Source organism: Ursus americanus, chromosome 8, assembly GCF_024610735.1.
Source record: "Ursus americanus isolate L20-20 chromosome 8, mUrsAme1.1.p, whole genome shotgun sequence".
Taxonomy (NCBI): domain Eukaryota; kingdom Metazoa; phylum Chordata; class Mammalia; order Carnivora; family Ursidae; genus Ursus; species Ursus americanus.
The window spans coordinates 34,847,244-34,860,477 of record NC_142134.1 but is presented as its reverse complement, the minus strand read 5'-3'; the positions used below and the strand labels follow the sequence as shown (position 1 = coordinate 34,860,477).

General features: G+C 30.9%; 1 pseudogene; it reads right to left on the bottom strand.

Annotated features, from left to right (window-relative positions):
* Window positions 1-13,234, bottom strand: part of LOC123775914 (inositol polyphosphate 1-phosphatase pseudogene) — a 47,096-nt pseudogene that overhangs the window by 9,843 nt on the left and 24,019 nt on the right.

The window sequence follows — 13,234 nt, the reverse complement described above, 5'->3', positions numbered from 1 at the left end:
TCCAGAAAAAATAAATAAATAAATAAAAGGGAAAATTTCTGAAGACATTTGAACAAATGACTCTGATAGCAAAACATAAAAGGGACATCAAAAGAAAAGAAAATTATGGATCAATCTTGTTCATGAACCTAGATGAAAAATTTTAAAGAAAATATTATGAATCAAATACAACAAATCTAAACACCAATCAAATAGAAGATACTCTAGGAGTTGAATTCTTTTTCCCTAATATTCAAGATAATCTGTTACTACATAATAAGAAATGAAAAAAAAAGATCATTTTTAAACCACACTAGAAAGCATTTCATAAAACAAAATACCAAGTCGTAATAACATAATATTAAAAAGTAGAATAGAAAAAAAACTTTTATTTAGCATAGAATATTACCAAAAAGCCTAAATCAGATATCCTACCCATAATGAGTTCTTCACATATTTCTACCTAAAATCAGAAAAAGATAAGGAAGACCACTATAACCACTTCCATCAGGCAATGTATTGGTGACAATAAAAAATACGGTAAGAAAATTATAAGAAATAGCAGGCATCAGTATTCATAGACAAGAAATAAATGAATTACCAGTCACTGATAACACGATTGTGAATGGAAAAAATCTGAAATTATCTAGAAAAAACAGTAGCAATCAATAAGTAAATCTAACAAGATCACAGATATCATATCAATATAAATACATCTACTTAATTTCTATATATTGACAATAAAAAATTGGAAAATGAAATAAAATATGCTGTACAGGAACTTTAAAAAAAACATCAAATTCCTAAGAACACATACAACAATGGATGTGCAAAGCTTTAATAATGAAAAGCACAAAATATCGCTTAGGAAAATGAAGATGTTCTAAACAAATATCAATACAGGATTTATTTGTGTGTTTGTAAATTCATAACCGAATTCCAAATTTTGTATGAAAAGAAAGACAACACTGGAAACTTGCACTGCCAGATATCAATGCATGTTATAAAATTCTAGCAATTAAGGTAATATAATTTTGTCTGAAAATAGACTGATCAACCAAAGGAATAGCATTTGGTGTCCAGGCAGATATCCATTATGTGTATGTTACCTGACTTGTGATAAATGTGACACAAACTCTGAAAATGAAAAAGGACGTTTTTTATGAAAAATGACCCCGGATAATGGAATGTCCAGAAGAAAAATCTTAGCGGTAGTACTAACAGAATCACTTTTAGATATTCTATAGATCTAAGTATGAAAGACAAATCAATAAAAATCCTAGAAGAAAACATAGGAGATGATTTTTTTATCCTTAGCTAGACAAATATTTCTTAAAGACATAGAGGTGGAGAATACTAAATGTGGTTATACTAAAATTAAGAAAATGTGTTTATCAAAAAACATTATTAGGAGAACGAAAAGACCAAACTCAGAGTGGCTGAATAAATGTTCAATATGTACATCCAACAAAAATCCGTATCTAGAATACAAAAAGCAAAAGAGACAACTCAATAGGAAAAAACAGTCACCTTACAAAAGTTTACTCAATTATCCAATAAACATGAAATAGTACTCAATATAATCACTCATCAGGAAAATGCAAGTTATAATCAAAATGTAATACTATTATACACTGTGAGAATGACTAAAATTAAAAAAAAAATCAAATGTTGTCTAGAATGTGGAGCAAAGAAATTCTTATGCACCATTTTGGTGAAAAATTTTATGACTAGTTCAAAAACATTAGTTGGTAGCCTCTGTTGGGCATCTATTGAGCTTATACACACATATATTATGTAACCAGAACTTGCATTCCTTGTTATAATACCAGAGGTTTTTCTTTTTCTTACGGATGTTTGCCATGATATATGAACAAAAAAAATATGAATAGCAATTCTCCTTGTAGGAAGCACAAACAGGAAACAATTAAAATGTTTATATATTAGAATGGTTAAATACATGTAGTATATTCATATGATAACCTTAATATGACAATGAGAATGAACAAACTATATAAACATGTAATAACATGGATGAAACCCAACATATACTATGAGAAAATTGGGAACTAGATGCCGAGAATGGCCAGCAATCCCTGTACCGGCGGATGAAAGATGACTCCAGACTTTGCTGTGAAAGAGAGGAGAAGGCAAGGGGGTCAACGCTCAGAGACGAAGACCCTTTGCTCTTCTTTGTTCCTGCTTTTATTGGTCCTTCGGGGCAATCACAAATCCTTATCCCTGTTTCTCAAGCACATGATGTGTGACAAGGGGTCTTACTGGAACTGGACGGATCTGTTTACCGAAAGACATAATATGCTGATTTGGGCGTGTTCTATAACATACCCTAAGGGACACTGCCTACGGGCAACTTCCTAAGGCATTCCAATGCCAGAGTGGTCACGTAGGAGGCCTACGCCCTTCTCTGAAAACTTCCCTGCCCTCAGCGGCCTCTCTGTTACATTTTAGCGAACCAGGTATTATGGCTGATTTCATGCTCTACATTAACCCCAGCAACTAGATACATTAAGTAAAAACAATACGCTTTTTTTTTTTTATGTAAAGTTGGAAAGACAAGTAAAATAAAATTGTGTGTTAAGTCAGTGTAGTGACTACCCTTTTGGAGTACGGGGTGCCTAGAAGGGGTACTGAGAGTACTTCTGGAATGGTGCTGTAGTTCTTGATTTGGCGCTGGTTATGTGGGCACGTGCAATTAATTTGTGCTCTTGTGATTTATGCATTTCTTTATGAAGTGTCTCTGAGCAAGCTCGTAATTATAATATGAAATATATATATAGATTGGGAAAGAAAAAATTTAATAAGTTAATGTACACTCATTAAGTTGGGAAAAGTGATAAAAATGGGTCTAACCAGAAATGAATTTATCTTGCTTTGCAAGTGTTTGATGGTAGAATTGAACATCCTTCTAGCAAGAACTACAAAACTATTCTCATGGTATAGTTGTGTGTAAAATGTGTATTTTCTTTATATTATTATTTTAATGATAGTAAGATTTTTCTAGAGACTACTAGTGATTCTTCAGAAATGATACTTAAACAGAGGCATGGCAACAGATGAATCTGGATAAGAAATTATTTTGTACTTATTTTATTTATCACTTGAACCAATGTGGAGTGCAAAATGTCTCAAACTCAATCCTAAACTAGACAACCATTTCGCCTCTGAAGCACTTACTGTAGATGTGCTCTTAGTGTGATATTACATTGAGCTAATATCTCAAATCTAGGAAAGCTGACATGAGAGCCATCAGGAACATTTAATTTTTTTTTTAGATTATGTGTTTATTAGCTAATTATCATATTAAGAAATGTAGATGTGTTTGTTAATAAACACTGTTCATAAAGGACATGATGAGAAATTATTTCAAAGCAATATGAAAATTATTTTAGATAGTTAAATTAAAAGTTAATGTTATAGGTTATCTATTATTTAATATACATTTTTAATTATTATTCAATATATAGATAATCTTTATAAAGCTAATGTTAATTCCTATTTTTATTCTTTACCAGTTAATGCATTTATTATGCTGAAGCTATTGAATTTTATGCTATTATTAGTTTTTCTTTTTTTTTATTGTGGTAAAGTAACATAGCATACTTTACCATTTTAAGAAGTGAAAACAGGGACTCAGATATTTGTATGTGTTCAGCAGCATTATTCAAAACAGCCAAAAGGTGGAAGCAATGTAAGTGTCCAATGATGATTGAATGAACCATAACAAAAAAATGTAGAATATGTATACAATGGAATATTCCATTTTAAAAAGGAAGGACATTTGGACACTTTCTACAACATGAATCAATCTGGAAGACATTATGTTACTTTCTGAGACACCGAAAGCAAACAACTTCATAAAAGAACAATTATTGTATGATTCCATTTATATTAGGTTCCTACAGCAGTCAAATTCAAAGAGACAGAAATTAGAATGGTGGGTGCCATTAACACCCACCCAATAATTAAAAAAATTATTTTTAACTATTTTTAAAAATCTTCTAACTAACTTAAAATAGTAAAAATGGTAAATTTTATAATATGTATGTTTTACCACAATAAAAAAGAAAAAAAATAACAATTATTTTTAAGTGTTCATTATGGGGCATTAAGTACATTTACTTTGTTTCGTGACTATCACCACCACTAATCTGCAAGACGTTTTCATTTTCCCAAAATAAACTCTGTAACTATTAAAAAATAACTTCCCATTCCCCCACTACTCCAGTCCCTGGCAATCACCTATAAGAAATTATTGATACTTATTTTATTCTGTTATCTATATCTATATCTATCTATTTATCATATTGTATAATCTATGGTCCATCTTTCTATCATGTACTTATCTATATACCCAACACCTATTTATCTCTGCTCAATAACATAAAACATTATTACACTGTGAATATTTAAATATTCTTTCGTTTTCATTCCTTACTTTCTTACTGCCTCTTTTCCATCTAAATAATTTTCCTTTGGTCACAAGAAAACCCTTTAGTATACTCTTTAGTGCTGACCTGTTGGTACCTAATTCTGTCCGTTTCGACTTTTGTGATTCTTTTTACTGGCATACCATTATTTCACCTTCATTCTTACAATATATTTTGTTGCCTATTAAATTTTGGGTAGGTTGTTGTTTAACTTTAGTACTTTGAAGATAAAATGAAATTGCATTGGCTTCCATTATTTGTGTTAAAAAGTTAGCCATTAGAAGTGCCTGGGTGGCTCCATCAGTTAAGCGTCTGCCTTTGGCTCAGGTCACGATCCCAGGGTCCTGGGATCAAGCCCTGCTTCGAGCCCTGCATGGGGAATCCCTGCTCAGTGGGGAGTCTGCTTCTCCCTCAACCTCTGCCCTTCCCCCTACCCCCACCCCTACTCATGTTCTCTTTCTCTCTCTGTCTCAAATAAATAAATAAAATCTTTTAAAAAAAAGTTAGCCATTAGTTTAGTTAAGACTCCTCAAAGGTTGATCTATTTCTGTCTTTTGCTTTTACTTATTTTACTATGATATGCCTAGATGAGAATTTTATTTTTTAAATTTTTCATTCTGTGTTTTATTTGTTCATATTCTTAATTTCTGCATGATGTGTTCTATTTCTTTTCAGAAATTTAAGCCACTATTTTTTCAAATGTTTGTTCCTCCCCATTCTCCTAACCCTATCATTCTGAAACTCCAATTGCACATGTTAGATCTTCTCCTTTCTCTTCAATATTTCCATCTTTATAGCTTTCATGTTTTAATACATGTAGTTTCTCTGGGTTATTTTCCTGTTCATGAATTCATTTTTCAGCTATGTCTAAACTGTTAAACCATATGTTGAGTTATTAATTGTAATCAATTATTGTATTTTTCATTTTTACATTTGTTTTATAATCGACATAAATATTTTATAGAGTCCTCTGCTACTGTTATTAACACGTATTTAATATTCTTAAACATAGTAAATATATCTGTGATAAAATATGTTTGTTAATATCAGTATATAAAGGTCTTATTGGTCTATTGTCTTTTTTATTGTTGGTTATTTTTACATATCTCATATCCTAATATACGTATTTTTTTCATACTTAAATATTTTCTATTGTTTGTAGAACTATCTGGAGTCTATGGATGATGCTATCTTCCTTTGTCAAGTTTGGGAAATGTAAAGTCTGGAATCATGTTAATCCTTTCTGTGGTACTAAGTTGATTCAAAGCTATAAATGTAGTCTCCTTTCATTTAACCGTTACTCCTAGAGTACAACTTTTCAAGGTTCCAATCCAAAATCTAAGTCATTTGCCAGCTCATGTCCTCAAACTCTCGTGGTTTCTAGATTCCAATGTCCTACCCATTTTCAGCCTCTCGGCACCTCATCCAGAAAGAGCAAATGCTCCCTGAGAAAAACAGTCTCAAAACTGGATTTCATCACTGGTTGTCATCCCTGGATTCTGCCTTCTCTTGAACCTTGATCAGTGATTATTTAATAGGCAGTAAAATAATATCTATATGGTTATCTAATGTCTTCAGTGTGTTGCATGTATGTGTGTATGTGCCTGCACTGTGACAAACACACAGCATCATGTGACATTTTATAACACTTCCATCAAAATAACATGGTAGATAAACAAAGATCATCTTAAAGAGAAATCTAACAAATATGCCAATATATAATGTCCATGGAAAGCGATCCCATGAAAATAATGAAAAAAAGTATTTCCCTAAAGTAAAACTCAAACTAGGATCTAGGTAAAATATCATTGTGACATGAGTTATAACAATTTTGACCAATAAACCAAGTATGCTTTAAAAGAGGGAAATTTATTTGTTCATGTGTGTCAGATCTCTAGCTTAAATAACAGAAACTATGCAATGTCATCCTTTATAAATTTAGAAGTAGAGAAAGTTGAATAAAGGGTTCTAGTTACTTTAAATTGACTAATGTATAAATAAGTTTTTAAAGTATTAATTCTGGACTCTTTCATTCACATAATTTTGCTAATCACCTTCATAGTGAAAATTCAAACAGCAGTGTCCATATTTAGCTCTTGGTTTGAATTACATTTTTAAGCAATGTCCTTAGCATGGTCAACCAGACCCTACATGCATGCACACACACACACTCAAATACACTTGCCCACATAACTTTACGTTAATCTTAATTGACTTCATGAATTAGAGCAAGAGCTCATAAAACTGAAATTGTGTTAAATCCAAACACTAATAACTTTTATTCCATATAAATTTAAAATTACTTAGTGGCATCATTATTGGTAAGAGAATGCAAATAAAACATGCCTACTTAGAAAAATCAGTTGCAAATGTATACATATTTCTGTGTACATGTATATATAGGCATATACACACACACTAATATGTATGCAAATATATACATAGACAAATATGTATATATTTGCAAGTTTGTACCACACATTAAATAGTATGAGTGTGAAAACTTGTTTAGCATTCTAAATTTTGACTGATTTTGTGCTTTTGAGATTTTGCTAAAGGAATATAAACAAAAAAAACCCAGAATGATCAATAAATTGAGATATAGCTAATGAAAAAGTCAATATTGAAAGTATTGCCAGACTATTTTACAGACTATATGTTGCATTAAAATCCACACTATGTTTTTTGCTTAAAAAACTAAACATGGATATTCTGCCATGGAAATCAATACAATTCTTACACATACATGTTTTCAGGATTTTCCTTTCTTACATAAAGCAATTACTTTAAAATCTGTAGTTAAAATATGACTGAAGCAGATACAAATAATTATCCTAAAGTCATTTTTGCTGCCATTTAATCCTTAGGATTGAATAATGGATGAAAGTATGCTTACTGAAGAAGCACTAAGTATGTACTTTGTACAGGCATTTAAATCACTCTGACTTCTCATTCATCAACATTTCTAAGCAAGATGATTTATGCAGAATGTTCTGAATTACAATAATGCAGACCTAAGAAATTGAGGTAATAGTATGTCCTCTAATTATAACACCACTTCAACTATACAAGGCAATTTCTTCCTCCTTTGTTGGGAATGGGTTTACACAATTAAGAAATCATCTTGATAATATAACACCTGGATTAAATAATGTCACAAAATGATGGTGCTAGGAATAAGGCTCTCCAGGAGTTAATTTTAGCCTAAAGAGTTATATAGAGAATGATAATACATGGATTGAATTTTTGTCATATTTAATTTAAAAAACAGTATATTAGAAAAATAATATACCATATTTTAAAATCTGTGCCAAAATCTTTAAACACATACAAATAAATTAAAATGTGTAGTGACATCAGAGGAAAATTCTTACATTTCACATAATTATTATTGTTTAACCCTTAATAACTTTTTTATTTGCCTATCTAACCCATAATCATGTTGGTCCCTGAAAACCAACAATAACTTATGTTACGGAATTTAATAATATAATAAGTACCTATTCCTTCATGTAGATTTTAGAACAGAAAGTCTTGGTTTCAAGTACTTTCTTATAAACTGTGTGGTGTTCAATTTAAGGGCGGTAATTTCATTTCTCTGAGCTTCATGTTCTTCAACTTAAAAATGGGAATAATAAATTCTAAATAACATGGTTTCTAAGTGAATTTGTTGAGAAATAGCTTGATGGTTGGCAGAGAAACAGCATTCAAAAATGATTTATTACCATTATTAAGGATGTTTATTAGAAATGCACTCAAACTTAGATTATTCTGAAGTAATACTTTTCAAATAAAATTGTATATTCTTCTAATGATTTGACTGGATTTTCAGAGTGTATATTCAAATACTTATACTATATTACTATACTCTGAGTAATCTTTTATCATTCATTTTCTTTTAAAAAATGATTTAGTATTGTGTTAGCTACTAAACTTGAGTAATTTCAAGCAGAGCCACATGACGTAATTTATTTCTTCTTTTGTAAATAAATTATTTTATATTTTTATGGAAATAATAGTGTTAAAATGTGTTAATATGTCATCTTTAAGAAATATTCAGAAAAATAAGACAACTGATCTATAATCCAAAATACTATTGGCATCCTGTTTTGTGTATTTGTGTGTGTGTCTTTTCCTTTCTTCACACATATTCACTTACAGATATTTATTTATGCAGACACTAGAAATGGATTTTGTGAAATATTTGAAATAAAGATTGGAGATGGATAGAATTCATCAAAGCCAGATAGAAAAATGTAATGACAAAAAGTCTGGGACATTGGGTATTTTTGTGGTATCAGACATAAAGCAAGCAAGCAACGGAGACCTACGAAGAAGAATTATTTTTATTTGGTCATGTCATACTCAGAGTTTGTGCATGAAACAAAAAAATGGAGAATTAAGGAGGCCAGTAATATAAAAATGCTTGTGTCCCTGAAATGACAAAGGTGGTGTATAATCAAATGCATACTGTGAGAAAAGAAGAAAGGAGTTGCTGAACCAAAACAAAACAGATCAAAACAAAATAATTTCAAATGCTGAATTCTATATGACTTGGAAAATATTTTCAAAAATATTACTAAATCAGAGAAATATAGTTTTTTAACATATGGCAATAATTAGATCTAATTACAAAATGAGGTTATATTATTAGACCTTTCCTTTTATTATCTATCTCAAAGATAAATACAATATGTATTTATAACACTTAGTTTTTAAAAGTCCAGATTACTTTTTTTATATTCTGTCTTCTTTTGTTTTTTTAGATTTTCTTTTTTTTTTTTTTTTTAGATTTTATTTATTTATTTGGAGAGAGAGAGAGAGAGAGCACAAGCACAAGCAAGGGAAGTGGCAGGCTGAGGGAGAAGCAGGCTCATCACTGAACGAGGGGCCTGATATGGGACTTGATCCCAGGACCCTGGGATCATGACCTGAGCCAAAGGCAGACGCTTAACTGACTGAGACACGCAGGCGTCCCTATTTTCTGTCTTCTAAATGATAGTTTTAACAGAGGTAATGATATCTGAGCAAGTTCATGCAAATCATAGGTAGACATAAGTCAATATTATGTTTTTCTTTGTATTTGTACTAAAAAAACAAATCGTCCTTATCTTTATAGTCTACCTTTTGATATGTGAACCAATACAAATTTTTTCAGAAAGGATTTTTGTGCATATATAGCATTCTCAGTTTACAGAGGGCCCCTCTTACAGCATGAATATTATTTTGAAGAGTTATTTCAGAAATATGACAAGAAATTCAAGGTAAAACAATGTCAACTACAAGAAATAACATGCTCAATGTCTCCTCCATGCTTAGCCTAACTGCCCCACCATTCCTGCATCCATAAGTAATGCACCTTAGCCAGAATCTGAGGGCTTCTCCCTGAGTGGAGATTGAAGGGGACAAGAATATCTTATGATTTTACTGTACCATTCATTTGGTTACTGATTTGTTAGTATGATATTTTCCATGTAGATTTAACCTTACCTCTACTGGCATGTTTTTATTTATTTAAGAAAATCACCGCCATCTTGGTAATAACTAATACAAAGAGAGTCTAGTAAACGAATCCCCTGAATACTTACCAAAAAGTCAAAACAAACAACCACAACAACAATAATAGTGAACCATATTTAGAAATATAAATCAAGTACAACTTAAATGCTCCATATTTTAAGAGTTACCTGGACTCAAAGAAATATAGAAGGGATACAAGAGGGGACTGGGGAGAGGCATGCTTCCCCAGGCCAGGGAAATAATCTAGATCCATATCCATAATTGTCAACATGTCACTTGCTATAGGACATTTGAAAATCATGTAATCTCTTTGACTCTTGTTTCTGTCCTGTAATTAAAGTAATAATGAAAACAAAAGAATGTTCCAGGGAAGGATTCAATAAAGTAATCTAAATAAACCATTTGCACATTATAAAAATGAGAAATTTTATAAGGTTTCTTTGTATTGTGTTATATGATGTTTAGTCTGATCATGGTGTATAATAGTCCATTATTTATTGTTTATTTATTCACCCACTTGCCCATCTCCTCCATTTGGATATAAACTTCATGAGACATATACCAATATTGTTCACTATTTTATTTCTAGCATCTGGGAACAAGTCTCACATCAATGAAGTTCAGAGATTGACAGAAGGATAGGAACATGGCTATTAGATTAAAACAGCAAAATGAGGGGAACTGGATGACAGTTGTAGAACTGGAAATGAAAACGAGTAGAAAGACATTATTAATGTTTTGAGGTAAGACGATTGAATCAAAAGAAAATGTGGTCACTTATTTGATATTAATGTTAAAGTAGAAGAATGAGAACAAAAATAAATGGCTTCAGTGATGTGAAAAATATTTGAAACAGACATAAAAAGGAAAGATTGAAGGGAAGCACATTGGAATGATATGAAATAGAGTGTTAGTTTTACAATAACTTAGGACATAGTTAAAGGAAAAGTTACCTAAGAAGTTATTTAAAAAATGAGCTCTTGTCAAGACTAAGAACTGAGAGGAGAAAAATCTGGGTGCCAAAAAAAAAAAAAAAAAGAAAGAAAGAAAGAAAGAAAGAAAGGTAGGTATGGCTGTAAAGATAAGCAAAGAGATGACCATTTATAACCGTGTAGGGTAGTTTAAGCATTTTAGAATATCTTATAAGAGCAAAAAGGAGTCCCTGTAGTATTTTAAGAAAGAAGTTGGAAGACATTTTTTTTTGTTTTTTGTTTTTTTTTTAAAGAAGCTGGAAGACATATTTTATGTTTTTTGAAAATTACTCTCAGTACAATGATAAGTGAGAAAAGATATGGGTAGACTGGTAGGAGAATATTTCTTTGGCAAAGGCAAAGAAAGATGGGCTCTTGATATGGTGTTAGTAGTTAGCAAGGAAAAAAAGTGAATAATTCAAGAGAAATTTAGGAAGAAGTCTAAATGTGAATTGTATATAAAGTTTATAGAAAAGGAAGTCATATAGAAAGAATCCTTAGATTTCAAGTCTAAGCAAAAACATTGTGTAGTATGACATTGATTTCCACTACAAATATTATAAGAAGAATGGTAGCAGGGGCACTCTTTGGGGCACATTTGGTTAAGGTGTTTATACCATTCAATTGGAGAATTTAGTATGCATTAATTAGATAGATTTGAAATTCAAAAGTGTGGTCTGGTTGGGAATAAGCATGTATTAAGATTTCAGTATTAGATGGTAACTGAAGAAATGAAAAGGTGGAAGAATTTGTATAAAATTTTACTTTTATACTTAGGTGGTTAGACAACCTAACAATTTCATATTTTAATTTTTAAAGGTAACTTAAGATATTGACAAATTCAGAATACAGTAATTCCCCCTATCTTCAGTAGATACATTCCAAGACCACCAGTGGATGCCTGAAACCATAGATAGGAGTAAACCCTACATATCCTATTTTTTTCCCCGTACACAAATAGTAATGATAAAGTTTAATTTATAGATCAGGCACAGTAAGAGATTAACAACCATAACTAATAATAAAACAGAGTAATTATAACATTGTACTGTAATAAAAGTTATGTGAATGTGGTCTCTCTCTCTTTACCAAAATATCTTATTGTAATGCACCTGCCCTTCTTTTTGTGATGATGTGAGATGATTAACTGCTGATTGATGAGATGAAGTGAGGAGAATGAGATAGCGCCTTAGGCTACTACCTACCTTCTGACATATTGTCGGAAGGAGGATCATCTGCTTCTGGAGAGCAGTTGACTACAAGTTAACTGAAACCACGGAAAGAGCATCGTGGATAAGGGGAAACTACTGTATTTAACACCTTCATTAACAAAATGAAAAGTGATATATGAAGTTTCATTTCTGACTCTGCTTTTCTTGAGAGTATCATATTGCGAAAGATATAAAGTTAGATTTTTAACAATATTTACTTTTTGGAAAGCATTTAAAGATGTTACATAAGAGCAAATAATACTTTTAAGATATATGTCCCATATTAAAAAGTGGATCCATTATGCATAATTGGAGACTTTGTAGAGCAATGACTTTGCACATTACTAATGCTAAGATTGCAACAACTTTTGAATACGAAGATAAATAACCGCAACTGTGAGGACATTAATATGCATCAAACATTCCAACAATACATCTCACTGAAACATGATTAATCTTACACATGCTGATGATGCTTAAAGCAAAAGCATTATTGAAATTAATCTTTTTCTGTGGGAGAATTCAATGAATAGTGTGTTTATAAGTTCAATTTCTGATAACATACTAAAGGTTTAACATTTGTAATTTCACATATTTTGCTCCGTTAGACATTTTTTATACTAAAGATTATTCCATTTTTATAAAATTTTACAGAATAAAAATTCACTTAAAATGGAGGAGAATACACTGCTTGAGAAATGAGATATTACCTTACATTAAATGACAACAGTTTAATACTTTTCGTTCTTGGTGGAGAAGTTGTGGTAGTGGGGAAGCTACATTGTGGACATGAAGAAAAAAACCCTGCAGTACCAAAATTTCTTCCCTCACAATAAACCAAGTGATGAGAAATGTTTTCTGTACAACTGCTTGTTTTTTAAAATAGTTTATAATGTGAAATTATTCTCTGTGCATAATAAAAAAAAACTCATTAAAGATAATGAAAACTGCAACTAAAAGTCCTTTTCTCATAAGGCACCAGTTTCCCAGAGGATAAACTACGAAAAATTTATTTTACATTATATACCAGTATATATGCATTCATTCCTTTGTTTTTTGAAAATCATGTTTATAAATATATATTACTTTGATATATGGATTACAG